The 15,958-nt window shown below is 40.2% G+C and overlaps 1 protein-coding gene across 4 annotated transcripts in view; it reads right to left on the bottom strand.

Annotated features, from left to right (window-relative positions):
* DENND4C (DENN domain containing 4C) overlaps window positions 1-14,293 on the bottom strand; it is a 119,541-nt gene extending 105,248 nt beyond the window's left edge. For all 4 annotated transcript variants that reach the window (XM_030292749.1, XM_030292751.1, XM_030292750.1 and 1 more), the window contains exon 1: window positions 14,212-14,293. The gene's annotated coding sequence lies outside the window, so the exon portion shown is untranslated. The remainder of the gene's footprint in view (window positions 1-14,211) is intronic.
* Window positions 14,294-15,958: the final 1,665 nt, after the last annotated feature.

Here is a 15,958-nt window from a genome sequence, read left to right as displayed (position 1 = left end):
ATAATGTAGAACTAGTATTACTGTTTTTAATGATGAGGAAGAAGGGAGGAGTCTTGGGTAATATACAACATAGTATAATACTATTTGAAGGAAGACTGCGGTTAAGTTAAAGATGCATTTATAAGCCCTAAGGCAATTACCTAAAAAAAAAAAAATCTATCTATCACTAACAAGCCAATGTGGAGATGAAAAGAATACTAAAATATATTCAGTCCAAAAAGGAACATCAAACAGACAGGACAAATTACAAATAAATAGCAAGATAATAGATTCAAACCCAACCTTATCAATAATTTCACTAAATTTGTCTACCATGACAAACGAAAACATATGTCCCTATAAACACATACACAAATATTCATAGCAGCACTACTTAAAATAGCCAAAACAGAAAAAACCCAAATACCTATCAAGTCAGAATCAATAAACAAAATGTGTTATTTCAATGCAACAGAACATTACTCAGGCATAAAAAGAAGTACTACTGATACATGGTCTAACATGGATGAACCTAGAAAGTATTAAGCTAAGTGAAAGAAGCCAGACAGAAAGGTCACTGGCCAACTGGCACATGAAAAGATGTTCAACATTAGTAATTAGCAGGGAAATGTAAATCAAAACTACAATGATATATTACCTTACACCTGTTAGAATGGCTATTATCAAAAAGAAAGAAGTGTTGGAGAGGCTGTGGAAAAAAGAGAACTATCATCCACTGTCCGTGGGAATATAAATTGGTCTAGCCATTATGGAAAACAATATGGAGGTTCCTTAAAATAAAAATAGAAATACCATATGATCCAGTTATTCCACTTCTGGGAAAACAAAAACATTAGTTCATAAAAAATATTCACCCCTATGTTCACTGCAGCATTATTTACAATACTCAAGACATGGAAACAACATAAGTGTCCACTGATGGATGAATGGATAAAGCTGTGTGTGTGTATACATCCACACATGCACTGGAATACTATTCAGCCATAAAAAGAAGGAAATCTTGCATTTGTGACAACATGGACAGACCTTGAGGGTATTATGCTAAGTGAAATAAGTCAGACTGAGAATCACAATTACTATATGATTTCACTTATATGTGGAATCTAATAAACAAAACAAACCAGCAAACAAAACTCATAGATACAGAGCAGAGATCAGTAGTTATCAGAGGGAAGGGGGTTGGAGATAGGGACATGGGTGAAGAGGAGCAACTGCATGGTGTAACAGATGGTAACTAGACTTATTATGGTGATCACTTGGTAATGTACACAAAAATTGAATTATTATGCTGTACACCTAAAACTACTAATGTTGTATGCCAGTTTTGCCTCAATTTTAAAAAGTCACATATACCGGGGCGCCTGGGTGGCGCAGTCGGTTAAGCATCCGACTTCAGCCAGGTCACGATCTCGCGGTCCGTGAGTTCGAGCCCCGCGTCGGGCTCTGGGCTGATGGCTCGGAGCCTGGGGCCTGTTTCCGATTCTGTGTCTCCCTCTCTCTCTGCCCCTCCCCTGTTCATGCTCTGTCTCTCTCTGTCCCAAAAATAAATAAACGTTGAAAAAAAAAATTAAAAAAAAAAAAGTCACATATTGTATAATTCCTTTTTTTTCAATTTTTTTTATGTTTATTCATTTTTGAAAGACAGAGAGAGACAGAGCACAAGCAGGGGTGGGGCAGAGAAAGAGGGAGACACAGAATATGAAACAGGCTCCAGGCTCTGAGCTGTCAGCACAGAGCCCAACGTGGGGCTCAAACTCACAGATCAGACCACAAGATCATGACCTGAGCCGAAGTCAGATGCTCAACCAACTGAGCCACCCAGGCGCTCATTGTATAATTCCATTTATAGGAAATATCCAGAATAGGCAAATCCAATTGAAAAAGCAAGTTGACTACTGGTTGCCAGGGGTTGGGGATGGAGGAGCATGGGGAATGATGGCTTAAAAGGAAAGGAGTTTCCTTTGGGGGTGATGAAAACATTCTGGAACTAGACAGTGGTAACAGTTGTATAGCATTGTGAATGTACTACATGCCACTGAATTGTACATTCTTAAATAGTTAAAATGGGACTTTTTTACTATTTTTTAAAATGATAGTTGATACCATGTAACAATGTTACATTAGTTTTAGGTACCCGACATAATGATTCCACAAGTCTGCATTCTGCTTTGCTCACCTCAAGTCTACCTACTATCCGTCACCATGCAATGCTATTACAATACCCCTGACTATATTCCCTATGCTGTGTACTTTTCACCCCCATGAAATTGGGGTTTCACCCATTTTAGGGTGACCCAAATGGGGTTGGGCCCATTTCACGCATTTGATTTCGCCCATCCCCCACCCAGTTAAATGGTGAATTTTACGTTATGTGAATTTTGCCACAATTAAGTCTTTTTCTTTTAAGTGTTTATTGATTTTTTTAGAGAGCACAGTGAAGTAGGGGCAGAGACAGGGGGACAGAGGATCCAAAGCAGGCTCCATGCTGACAGCAGCGAGCCTGATATGGGGGCTTGAAATCACGAACCGTGATATCATGACCTCAGCAAAAGTCACATTCAACTGACTGCACCACCCAGACGCCCCAATTTTGCCACAATTAAAAACTTATACAACATGAATGAACCTCAAAAACCTTATCCTAAATGAGAGAAGCTAGTTGCAAAAGATCACATATTGTATGATTTCATTGATATGAAATGTCCAGAATAGGCAAATTTTACTGAGACAGAAAATAGATTAGTAGTTGCCAAGGGCTAGGGCTGGGGAGTGAGGGATTAGACAGTGACTGCTAATGAACACAAGATTTCTTTCTGGGGTGATGAAATTGCTCTAAAATAGATTACACTGATGATTGCAAAACTCTATAAGTATACTAAGAAACACTGAAATGTTTCTTTTAAATGGGTGAATTTTATGATGTATAAATTAGATCTCTCAATAAAACTGATTTTTTTTTTAATTTTAAGTGGTCAAACAACACCTATTAAAAAACAGAGTAGTGCCTGAGTGGCTTAGTGGGTTAAGCGACAGACTCTTGATTTTGACTCAGGTCAGGATCTCACAGTCATGAGATCGAGCCCCTCCTCAGCTCTGGGCTGAGCACAGAGCCTACTTGAGTTTCTCTCTCCTCTCTCTCTGCCCCTCCTGCACTTGCACGTTCCCTCTCTCTCTCTAAAAATAAACACTTAAAATAAATAAATAATAAAAGATAGAAATTATTAGACTGGGTTAACAAAAATAAGACTCAACTCTAAGCTACCTCTAGGAAATGTTTTAAACAAAGACACAACTGACCTTTGACAAAACAGCAAAGGCAATTCAATGGAGAAAGGATAGTCTTTCAACAAATAGTGGTGGAAAACTGAACCTCCATATGCAAAACAAACAAATTTAGATTGAGATCTTATACCTTCTACAAAAAATCATTTAAAATGGATCCTAGGGGAGTCTGGGTGGTTCAGTAGGCTGAGCATCTGACTCTTGATTTTGGCTCACGTCGTGATCACCTACCTGGTTTGTGGGATCAAGCATCACGACCAACTCTGAACTGACAGCACGTAACCTGCTTGGGATTCTCTCTCTCCCTCTCTGTCCCTCCCCTGGTCATGCTCTTTCTCTCTCTCTCTCAAAATAAATAAATATTCTAAAAATAAATAAATAAAAATGAATAGGTAAGTAAAATAAAATAGATCATAGACCTTTCTTCCAGAAGAAAATGTAGGATCTTGGATTTGGCGATGAGTTTTTACTATTTTTTTTAAATGTTTATTTATTTTTAAGAGAGAGACAGAGCATGAGCAGGGGAGGGGCAGAGAGAGAGACACACACAGAATACAAAGCAGGCTCCAGGCTCTGAGCTATCAGCACAGAGCCTGACATGGGGCTCAAACCCACGAACCATGAGTTCATGACCTGAGCTAAAGTCAGACCCTTAACTGACTGAGACATCCAGGCATCCCTGGCAATGAGTTTTTAGATAGCAAAACCACAATCCATGAAATAATGAGTAAGGTAGAATCTATTAAAAACTTCTGCTCTGTAAAAGACACTGTGAAGAGAATAAAAAGACAAGCTGCAGAGTGAGAAAATATTTGCAAAACAGATATCTGATAAATGACAGGTACACAAAATATGCAAAAAACTCAGCAGTAAGAAAGCAAACAACCCAACAAGTAAAAAAGAAATACGGAAAAGATTTGAACATATACTTCACCAAAGATGATATACACATGACAAATATGTATATGAAAAATGCTCAGTGTCACTGGAGAAATGCAAACTTAAAAGAGATACCAATACACCTCTATTAGAGTAGCTAAAATTAAAAAAAAAAAGACCTAACACCAGATGCTGATAAGAATATAGAAAAAACAGGAAATTCACTGCTCATGGGTATGCAAAATGGAACAGCCACTTTGGAAGATAGTTTAATGGTTTCTTACAAAGTTACAGGTAAGCTTACCATATGATCCAGCAGCCAGCCTCCTAGGTATCTACCCAATGTGTTTGAAAACTTTTGTCTATGCAAAACCTACATACAATGTTTACAGCAGCTTTATTCATGATCACCAAAAACGGGAAGCAAAGAAGATGTCATTCAATAGATAAATGGATAAACAAACTGTGACACATTCATACAACGGATGATTCAGTGAAAAAAAGCAATTAGTTCTCAAGCCATGAAAAAAAAAAAACATGGAGGAACCTTAAGTGCATACTGCAAAGTGAAAGAAGCTAATCTGAAAAGAACTGTGGGGGAGCCCCTGGGTGGTTCAGTTGGTTAGGCCTCCGACTGGATTTCGGCTTAGGCAGTCATCTCACAGTCCCTGAGATCAAGCCCCACATCATCATGGAGCCTGTTTCCGATTCTCTCCCTCTCCCTCTGCCTCCCCCCAACAAATAAACAAACATAAAAAAAATAAAAATAAAAAGACTAACTACTATATGATTCCATTTACATAACATTCTAGAAAAGGCAAAACTACAAAAGCGGTAAAAAGAGATCAGAGGTTTCCAAAGCTTTAAGCTCTATAGTTAAGAGTCACGTATGGTTTGCCTCCCTTTTATTTTTCCTTTCCCCTATGTTTATCTATTTTGTTTCTCAAATTCCACACATGAGGGGCACCTAGGTGGCTCAGTCGGTTAAGTGACTGACTTTGACTCAGGTCATGATCTCAAAGTTCATGAGTTCAAGCTCCAGGTTGGGCTCTGTGCTGACAGCTCAGAGCCTGGAGCCTGCTTCAGATTCTATGTCTCCTTCTCCCTCTGCCCCTATGCCACTTGCACTCTCTCTCTCTCTCAAAAATAAACATTACAAACATTTTTTTCCACATATGAGTGAAATCATATGGTATTTGTCTTTCTCTAACTTATTTCGCTTAGCATAATACACTCTAGCTTCATCAACGTCATTGCAAATGGCAAGATTTCATTTTTTTTGATGTATGTATCCATCGCATGTATCTATGTATATGTGTATGTATACATACCACACATTCTTTATCCATTCATTAGTCTATGGACATTGGGTTCTTTCCATAATTTAGCTACTTTTTATAATACTGCTATAAACATCAGGGTGCATGTGCCCTTCAAATCAGTAATTTTGTATCCTTTGGACAGATACCTACTAGTGCAATTGGTGGGTCATAAGATAGTTCTATTTTTAACTTTTTGGGTGTCCATACTATTGTCCAGAGTGGCTACACCAGTTTGCATTCCCACCAACAGTTTAAGGGGGTTCCCTTTCTCCACATCCTCACCAACATCTTTCCTGTGTTGTTAATTTTAGCCATTCTGACAGGTGTGAAGTGGTATCTCAACGTAGTTCTGATTTTTATTTCCCTGATGATGAGTGATGTTGAGCATCTTTTCATGTGCAAATTGACAGAATTGAAAGGAGAAATAAACAGATCCACAATTAAAGAGAGTCCAACACTCCTCACTTAGTAATTAGAACAAGCATACAGAAAATCAGCAAGAATACATAATATTTGAAGAACACTATCATCTCGACATAAATGATATTTATAGAAAAGTCCACCCAACAACAGCAAAATACAAGTTCTTTTCAAGTGCACATAGAACATTCACTCAGAGAAACAAGATGCTGGCCCATAAAACAAGTCTGGATAAATTTTTAAAAATATAAATCATACACAACATGTTCTCTGACCACAGTGGAATTAAATTTGGAATCAGTAATAGGAAGACATCTTATAAAATTCCATAAGTATTCAGAAATTAAAAGACACTCTTCCAAATAATCCATCAGTCAAAGAAAAAAAAATCACAAGAGAAATTAGAAAATATTCTGAGCTGAATGAAAATAACAGAAATTAGGGTACCTGGGTGGCTCAGTCAGTTGAGCATCCAACTCCTGGTCTCAGCTCAGGTCATGATGCCAGGGTCATGGGATGGAGCCCCATGTTAGGCTCTGTGCTGAGCATGGAGCCTGCTTGGGATTCTCTCTCTCTCTCTCTCTCTCTCTCTGTCCCTCTCTGCCCCTCTCCCCCACTCGTGCTCTCTAAAATTATAAAAAAAAATTTAGGGGCACCTAGGTGGTTCAGTCGGTTAGTCATCCAACTTCAGCTCAGGTCATGATCTCACGGTTTGTGGATTCAAGCCCCCATCAGGCTCTGTGCTGACAGCTCAGAGTCTGGACCCTGCTTCAGATTCTGTATCTCCTCTCTCTCTACCCCTCCCTGCTCACTTTCTGACTCTCTCTCAAAAATAAATATTTAAATTTTTTTTAATTTAAAAAAATAACAGAACTTAACATGTAAAATGCAGCTAAAGTAATGTTTAGAAGGAAGTTTATAGCTTTAAGCACTTATATTAGAAAAGAAATTTTTATTTACTTACTTATTTATTTAATTTACTTGAAGTTTATTGATTTTGAGAGACAGAAAGAGTGTGCACATGCATGCAAGCAAGGGAGGGGCAGAGAGAGAAGGAAAGAGAGAACCCCAAGCTGGTTCCTCGCTGTCAGCACAGAGCTGGATGCAGGGCTCAAACTCACAAACACCCAGGTGCCCCAGGAAACAGGAAAGTTTTTAAATCAGTGATATAAGTGTCCACCTTAAGATGCTAAAAAAAGAAAAACAAATTAACCAAAGGTAGAGGAAAAAAATAAAAAGAGCAGAAATCAATAAAATTGAAAATGGACAAGCAATAGCAATAAAAAAAATCAATAACTCTAAATCAAGAAAAAAGTGAAAGGTGAAATTACTAATATGAGGAATGAAAGGTATACTGTTAGATGTTAAAAAGATCACAAGGAAATATTATAAATATTTTCTTTCACACCAATATATTCAACAACTTATTTGAAATGGTCAAAATGTTTAACACACAAATTACCAAAACTGAAATAAGAAGAAAGAGCAACTCTCAATAGCCCTATATCTAAGGATTGCCTGCAACCATCAGAAATACGAGGAGGCAAGGAAAGAATTCTTCTTAGAGCTTTCAGAGGGAGCATGTACCTGCCAACACCTTGATTTCAGACCTCTAGTTTCCAGAACTGAGATAGAATAAATTTCTGTTCTGTTAAACCACATGGTTTGTGGTAATTTGTTATGACAGTGCTGAGGAAACTACTACACATGTGAATAATATGCTAGAGGTAATGAAATAAAAAATGTATTACATTTAATGACTGACTTATTGTTGCCTCTTATTGTGGGGCTACTAGAAATTCTAAATTACATTATATTTCTAGTGAATACCACTGATCTAGCAGTGGCAATAAGGCAAGAAGAAACAAAAGGCATACGCTGGCAATAAGAAGCAAAAATGGCTTTCTCTGCAGACATGACTGTGTATGAAGAAAATCGTAAGGAATCTACTTGAAAGCTACTAGAATTAAAAAGTGAATTAAAAAAAAGTGAATTTAGTAAGACAACTAAATCAATTGTATCTTTTACAATATCAACAAAATTGAAGAAATTTTGAAGAAATTTGAAGAAAAAAATTTTAAATACAGTTTCATTAACAATGGAAAGTATCAAAAAACATTAAATACTTCAGGATAAACTGAACAAAATATATACAAAGCCTATAAAAGGAAAATCACAAAAACATTGCAGAGAAAAAAAACTAAAGAAACCTAAATAAATAGAGAGATATACCATGTTAAAATATCAGAAGTCTCAATATTATTAAGATGTCAATTCTCCTCATCAGGCTTTTTGTAAACACTGACAAGCTTAGTCTATAGTTTATATGAAAATGCAAAAGATCCAAAATAACCAAAGCAATGTTGAAAAAAGACAATGTTGAAGGACATATGCTACCTGACTATAAGGCTTGATATAAAGAAATAAAGACAATATAGTATTAGTATAAGAATCTAGGCCAAGAGAGGTGCCTGCATAAATTCAGTCAGTTGAGCAACTGACTCTTGATTTCAGCTCAGGTCATGATCTCCAGGTTTCTGCCATCAAGCCTTGAACTGGGCTCTGTGCTGCCAGTGTGGAGCCTCCTTAGGATTCTCTCTCTCCCTCTCCCCTGTTTGCATGTGCATGCGCATGAGCTCGCTTGCGTGCTCTCTCTGTCGCTCTCTCAAAATAAATAAATATTCAAAAAATACACAGACCAACGGAACAGAAAAAGAAACTAGAAATAGAGCCACACTTACAAAAAATAAAAAGGAGTCAGATCATATACAACCTCCAAAACTAGTAAGGGAAACAAATATGAAGGAAGGTAAGAAAAGAAACTCTACAGAATAAAATAACTAAGTGGAATGATAATAACTTTTCCCCCTAAATAGACAGTGTGATCAGGAAAAACAGCTCAGAAAAACTAACATGTAAATGGAATAGCATAAACAAGGGCTCTAAGAGAAAGAATCTAAAAGTTAGCTGGTGTGACAGGTACACACTGGACAAGAAGACAAGGAGAAGATATGGCTAGAGACAAGGCTTCCGAGCCAGAGTAAATGTATGTATTACATGATAGTTCTCAATTTATTCATTTTTTCCATCCCTACCACTGCTGTTCTCAATTCTCACCTGGATGACCTCAAGATCTTCTGACTGATGAACTTGCAGCCTCACTCAAGCTGCTTTCCCAAATCCATCCTTTATACAATTGAGCCAAAGATATTTAACAGCCTAAAATCATTACATGGTTTTCTGTTCCCTACAATGTACAGTCTCAATTTCTTATTTGACTTTTACGACCCTTCATGACATAGCCCCTGCTTTCCCCTCCAGCTTACTCTCCACTTCCCTCCAAACTACCTGTGCCCCCACACTACATTACTTGTATTTTAATAAAATCCACCATGTTTTCATTACTTTGTACCTTTCATATCATTCTTTGAGTTTTAAATCAAATGCCTCCTTCTATGTAAATTTACACTGTCTAATCCACACCAGACACAGTTTAGGGACCTCCCCCTGCTCCTATAGAGAAGTTTGCTCTATCCTGGATATGTCATGTTGCAGCTATGATATTTATTTATAAGACTGTTTATCTTACTAGCTTTTAATATTTAAAAAAAAACTTTTTTAATGTTTATTTTTTAGAGAGAGAGAGAGAGAGGGAGAGAGTGTGTGTGAGCAGGGGAGGGGCAGAGAGAGAGGGAGACACAGAAACCAAAGCAGGCTCCAGGCTGAGCTGTCAGCACAGAGCCCAACGAGGGGCTAGAACTCACAAAGGCGAAGAGATCATGACCTGAGCCGAAGTCGGATGCTTAACCGACTAAGCCACCCAAGTGCTCCTTAGCCATTAATATTTAGACTGTATGTTATTCATCTTTTATCCCTAGCAGATAGCACAGTACCTATTTAACAGATTCTTTTTTCCGTAATTAAAAAGAGACTCATAACATCCATGCTTTTAGGATCTAAGCATCCTTAAATTAAGATATATATGAACTGCATATACACAATAAAAATCCAGATTCAAGGAATCATATAAAATATTACAAAGACTTTTAAAATCCTATAAAATTACTCTTGTATAAGTCAAAAGATTTTAAACCTAGATTTGTAAACAGTAGATTTGGTTGAAATAAGATACACTGAAAAACACTGATGTCCCACAATACTACTTTATTTTATTTTTCACAATATTACTTTAATTATTAAGAATTCCTTTCCAACAATAGCCAAATTATGGAAAGAGCCTAAATGTCCATCAACTGATGAATGGATAAAGAAATTGAATTGTTAGAGTCGGAGAGAGCCAAAGCATAAGAGACTGTTAAAAAAACTGAGAACTGAGGGTTGATGGGGGGTGGGAGGGAGGGGAGGGTGGGTGATGGGTATTGAGGAGGGCACCTTTTGGGATGAGCACTGGGTGTTGTATGGAAACCAATTTGTCAATAAATTTCATATATAAAAAAAAAAAAGAAATTGATTTATATACACAATGGAATACTACTTGGCAATGAGAAAGAATGAAATCTGGCCATTTGTAGCAACGTGGATGGAACTGGAGAGTGTTATGCTAAGTGAAATAAGTCATACAGAGAAAGACAGATACCATATGTTTTCACTCTTATGTGGATCCTGAGAAACTTAACAGAAGACCATGGGGGAGGGGAAGGAAAAAAAAAGTTAGAGAGGGATACAGCCAAACCATAAGAGACTCTTAAAAACTGAGAATAAACTGAGGGTTGATGGGGGGTGGGAGGGAGGGGAAAGTGGGTGATGGCATTGAGGAGGGCACCTGTTGGGATGAGCACTGGGTGTTGTATGGAAACCAATTTGACAATAAATTTCATATTAAAAAAATAAAATAAAATAAAATTCATTCCTGCAAAAAAAAAAAAAAAAAAAAGAATTCCTATAAGAGGGGCAGGCACCTGGGTGGCTTAGTAACTAAAGCCTCCAACTCTTCATTTCAGCTCAGGTGATGATCTTGTGGTTTGCAGATTCGAGCCTCTGGTCAGGGTTCTATGCTGATAGCGTGGAGCTGCTTCGAATTCTCTCTCTCTCCCTCTCTCTCTGCCCCTCCCTCACTTGCATGCTTGTACACTCAAAATAAATTAATAAACTTAAAAAAAAAGAATTCCTATAAGATTATTACTTATTGTATTTTTAAAGTAAAATTAGTAGACATAGAAACTTGTAAGTCAGTAATAGGGAGAACTGTGAATTTATATTTTGATATGTACTCAGTAAATTCAAGTCATACACATCTACAGCTTTTCATCTTTAATTCTGTTTTCAATTGAATACTATATTATAGGAGCCCTAATAATCCACTGCAAATGAAACAGTTCAAAGAATGCTTACTCCCTCAAAAGTTTAAAAAGTAATTTGGTTTGGACCATCATATTAGCAAAATGATTTCATTATCACATCATTTAAGAGTAATAAAGTGGAATTAGTAAAATGCTAAAACACAGAGAAATAGTTAAATCCACTGTGAAACAGTAAAACTTTGGACTATTACAAAACCATAAAATAATATTAATATGCAGCACCAGGGGAAAGTGATGTTTAAAAAGACAACTATATGAATATTACCCACAGAATCATACACAAGTATAGATAGGATTAGTATATTTTACTGATTAATATATTATACAAATAGAATAAGAATACAGAAAAATGTAAGATATGTGAGAATCAATTTTTTTCCCTTTGGAATTTCCTTTAATCATGTTATATTTCTTTCCAATAAAAAGTTTTCAAGCAGCACATTAAGCTCTATTACACTTATTTATATGTATTACGTACTGCCATAAGTAGAAAAAAATTTTAAGTTTATAAACTACCTAATTTCATCCCAGAAAATACTGTTTGAATTTTCAAATAATAAAATTATCTGATTTTGGAATTTCCTACAATCTGATGCTAAACCTACACTTTTACGCTAGCTGTACTGTGTAAAATTTTCCCCAATTTTTAACCCTTACAAAGGAATCTTCCATCCCAACAAGGCATCCCATTTACTGAGTCTCTCAAACCGACAATCTGCAAGAGGAGAGAAAACTCCTGGCACCAGCTGAGAGAAGATAAAATTTTAATTCGTGTATTAGGAAAGCTTATTTGCCCTCACTAACCAAATTTCAGCAAGCATATTATATTGGAAATTGAAATTATAACAGAAATTCCCTGCTGCAAATCAGAAAGACCAAATAAGACAACCTGCCTCTGACTCAGCAGCTTTCTTTTTCTTTTCAACCTGTACATAGGCTGCAAGGCTAAGACTGAAACCTAACTTTCAAACTGAGCAGCAAGAAGAGCCAATGCAAAATCAGTATCCAGGCAGGAAACTCCAAAGAAAATATGACATGTTCTGGTCATAACTGAAAGAGACATAAAGAGCAAAGGTGCCTTTATGTTTCTTTATCATGCAAAAATCCCTTGTGTATAGCTACAAATTAGCTTTTATTGAAGATACTTAACATGTTTCTTTATAGAGAGCACCTCAACCAAATAACCTTCTAAGTCTGGCACTGTGAATTTTTACAGCCTACACATCACTGCAGTTCCTTGTAATTTAAAACATTTGCGTTTTAAGAACACTCTCCACACACCATCTCTACTGCCAATTTCTTCAGCTTGGAAACTCAAGTTTATACTACAAAATACTATGTTTACTCTCAACAACAGAATGCTCTCATTTACAAATTATACAAGAGTAAATTACTCCAAGATACAACTTCAACATTTCTAACATCATCGCTTTTCTATTATCCAAATTAACAAGTCTAAACAGTAGTACACTAAGTGAGGTACCATGGCCAAAGTCAACTGGCCTATTATCAGTTCACTAAAATCTGTAATACAAAAAAAAAAAATCAACTCTTTTGCAAAATGGCCACAGGAGATATCGAGGTAGGGGAAAGTGTGGATTGAGTTTGCCATTGCTAGAAAAAGGAGTGAAAGCAAGCCTGTATGAGGCAGATCACCCTCATGGATACAAATCGAAATTCATTTCTGAGTCCCCAGTCTCACACCAAGACAGTTAACCAACTTTTTAACAGTAATACAAATAACAGGGCAGAAAATAAAATATAAGGGCTTTTTTTCATGGTTATATTGATCAAGAACTGACGGGCAATCTTTAACGCTCAAAGATAGTTTCCCTTTTGATAGTGATTTTGCTCTCATGTGCACACAGATCATCATAAACAATGCGCTTCATTTCACACCATAGCCTCAGATCAAGTACTTCTAGAAAACTTGGCGTCTTAGCACTAAAATTCTTTCCTATATTCTACTATATCCTTCACCTTCTAAACCGGAAAGGAAGATCTATCCCCACGTAAACTGGAATCTAGCGATTTAACACGAGTTTGCACACAATTAAAGTCTCAGTAAATCAAATTCCCAGATTACAGTGCTTCACAATCTCTCTTCGGCAAAAACACACACAGTTCATTACTGGAGATGACACTTAACCCTCACATTTGCACAAGTGACTTCGGTAACTGCCCTAAATTTTCCCGTGTGAAAAAAAAAAAAAAAAACAACACATAATGGGACCGGGCGGGGGTACTATTTAAAAACTGGGTCATTCCTTATTTGTTCTGATGAGACGGTCCTCGGGAGGGAAAAAGGTTCACGAAGCATCCAAAGAAAAAAGAAAGTACAGCATCCTCGGTGTAGAAAAGTTACAGCTCTTTACACAAGTCAGCTCTAGGGGCTCATTAGTTGGTTTTATTTGTGTTTAGTCACTCGGAGTTGAATGGAACCAGTCCTCCGAAAAGTCATTCCCCACAAGGAAGCCCTGAGGTTCAGCCACGGTAATGCAGAGGAGGAAATGCCCTCAATTCACCTGCGACACCTGCCCGGGCCCCCAGGTCTCTCCTCGCGCCCAGACCCCTGCCCTAGCTCCCCGCCCCCTGTGCCCCAATCCCCGCCCTCTCCCCGCCCTGCCCCCTCCCAGACGGCCGTCGCCCCGGAGGTCCCAAGGGCCCAGACCCCTCGCGCGTCCTGCGAGTGGCTCTCTGGAGCCTGGACGGGCGGCGCGGGGAGGCCCGTCCTGGCGCGGCCTCTCCCCCATCATCACACCCCGCAGGCTCCAGGGACTCCCCGCCCCCGGAAACAGCGGAGAAACTAGGCCGGGAACGCCAGCCCTGGCCACTATCCGCCTCCTTGGCTACCCCCCGCAGGCGGGCCATCGGAACTCAACCCTCCGAGTTGCTACCTGTCCGGCGCCCTCTCAGCCCGGGAGCGCGGGCCGAGTGGAGGCGCGCCGCAGGGTTCGTCCGCGAAAGGCCCTCCACCGCAGACTCACCTGCCGCCTGCTCCACCTTCAGTGCCACCCAGACACAGCCCCTTGCTGGGGCATGAAAGCGCCGGCTACGCGGCCTGCGCGCCCTCGCCACAGCCGGGCGGGGGGACTTGCTCCCGCGGCCGCCGCCGCCACGGCCCGATCTGCGCCTGCGCCGCCTGACGGGCTCGGTCTCGAGGGGCGCCGCATGCAGCGATAACGGCCGGGAGCGCGAGCCCGCGCGGGCGCCTCGGCTCTCCCGGGTCCGGCGGTGCGGGCGGCGGGTCGCCTAGTAGCAGCCGGCTGCAGTGCCGCCCCGACAGCTGACGGCCATATTCCTGTTCCCTTTTCTTTTTTTCTCCCCCTCCTTCCGCCCTTTTCCACAGAACAGCACTTTCCTTTTCCCCCTCCCTCTCCCTTTCCTACTGCGGGGGTGGGTGGAAAAGGGCGTGGGGGGAGGGGAGGAAAAGGGAGGCCGCGGGGGCGGGGCAGTGCTAGAGTCCCGCCCCCGGGGAGGGCCGAGGCCGCGCGGTCACTGCTCCCCTCCCCCCGCCTCCCGCCGCGACCCCCGCCGGGCGCGAGGTCCCAGCCCGGCCCCCTAGGAGCCCCTCCTCCGCATTCGCTCCGCGGGTCCCTCGCCGAAAAGGAGCTGGGAGTGAAGGAAGGGCCCAGGGCGCTATTCTGCTGCCCTTCTTGCGGGGCTCCGACTCTGTGTGGTGTGGGTTTATCGCCCCGGCCTCAGGCAGGTGGCGGCTGCTCCGCTAGGGTTTATCAAAAACGGGGAAAGGGACGCCGAGTCCCTCAGTCCTGGGAGAAGAATGCTGAGCGGGATTCACGTCCCTGGACGAGAAGTTTTCCTTTGCGGGGTGAGAACTGAAATTTCCACGCATGACGGGGGGCGCCTCTGAGGCCGGATAGAGACCCGCCGACTGGGGCTTCCCGAAGTCCTTTTCCGGCTGCAGCGCCCCAAGAGAGTCCTTGGCCGCGCTCCGTGTCGCTACCTGGGCCGAGATTTCGGGATGGGGACTCCGAATGTGGAAATGGGTTGTTTAACCAGTTCTCTCCTGCCTCCTAAGTTTAGGCTCCGTGTCTACATGGATGCACGCAAATTCCTTTCGCCTCCATGCAAATTTTGCAAAATATTTTTGACAACATTTGGAAGTTATTACAGTGAGAAAGAATAACAATTAGTTATTCAGGAAGAAGCAAGTGGTTTGAAACGGTTTTTACCTCCTGGCAAAAAAATAAAAGTAAATGGCGAATGATTTCACAGATTTCATGACAGGTCAAATTTAGAACTGGTAATATTTGTGTATATCTGATGAGTATTTACATATATAATGATCATTTTCCTGAGAATTACTTTCTTGATTCAATCTGCCCTTTTGCCAAAAAGTGTAAGATTAGACCTCGGTCATGAGCGCCTTGTTGTCCGTTTACTTCTGAAGTTTATTGTGTATACGAATGGTTTGAGTTTTGCAGCCAATAGCAGAAACCGTTTTTTTTTTTTTTAATGTTTATTTATTCTTGAGGGAGAGAGAGAGACTGTGAGTGGGGGAGGTGCAGAGAGAGAGACAGACAGACAGACAGACAGGCAGAATCCGAAGCAGGCTCCAGGCTGAGCTGTCAGCACAGAGCCCCACGCGGGGCTGGAACTTCAGCATCCCTGAGATCGTGACCTGAGTTGAAGTCAGAGGCTTAACTGACTGAGCCAGCTAGGCACCCCGAAACTGTTTTCTTAACTACATTAGCAGTCCGAATTGATTCTGTA

Source organism: Lynx canadensis, chromosome D4 (genome assembly GCF_007474595.2).
Source record: "Lynx canadensis isolate LIC74 chromosome D4, mLynCan4.pri.v2, whole genome shotgun sequence".
Taxonomy (NCBI): domain Eukaryota; kingdom Metazoa; phylum Chordata; class Mammalia; order Carnivora; family Felidae; genus Lynx; species Lynx canadensis.
The sequence above is the reverse complement of the archived record's forward strand: the minus strand, read 5'-3'. Positions and strand labels throughout refer to the sequence as shown.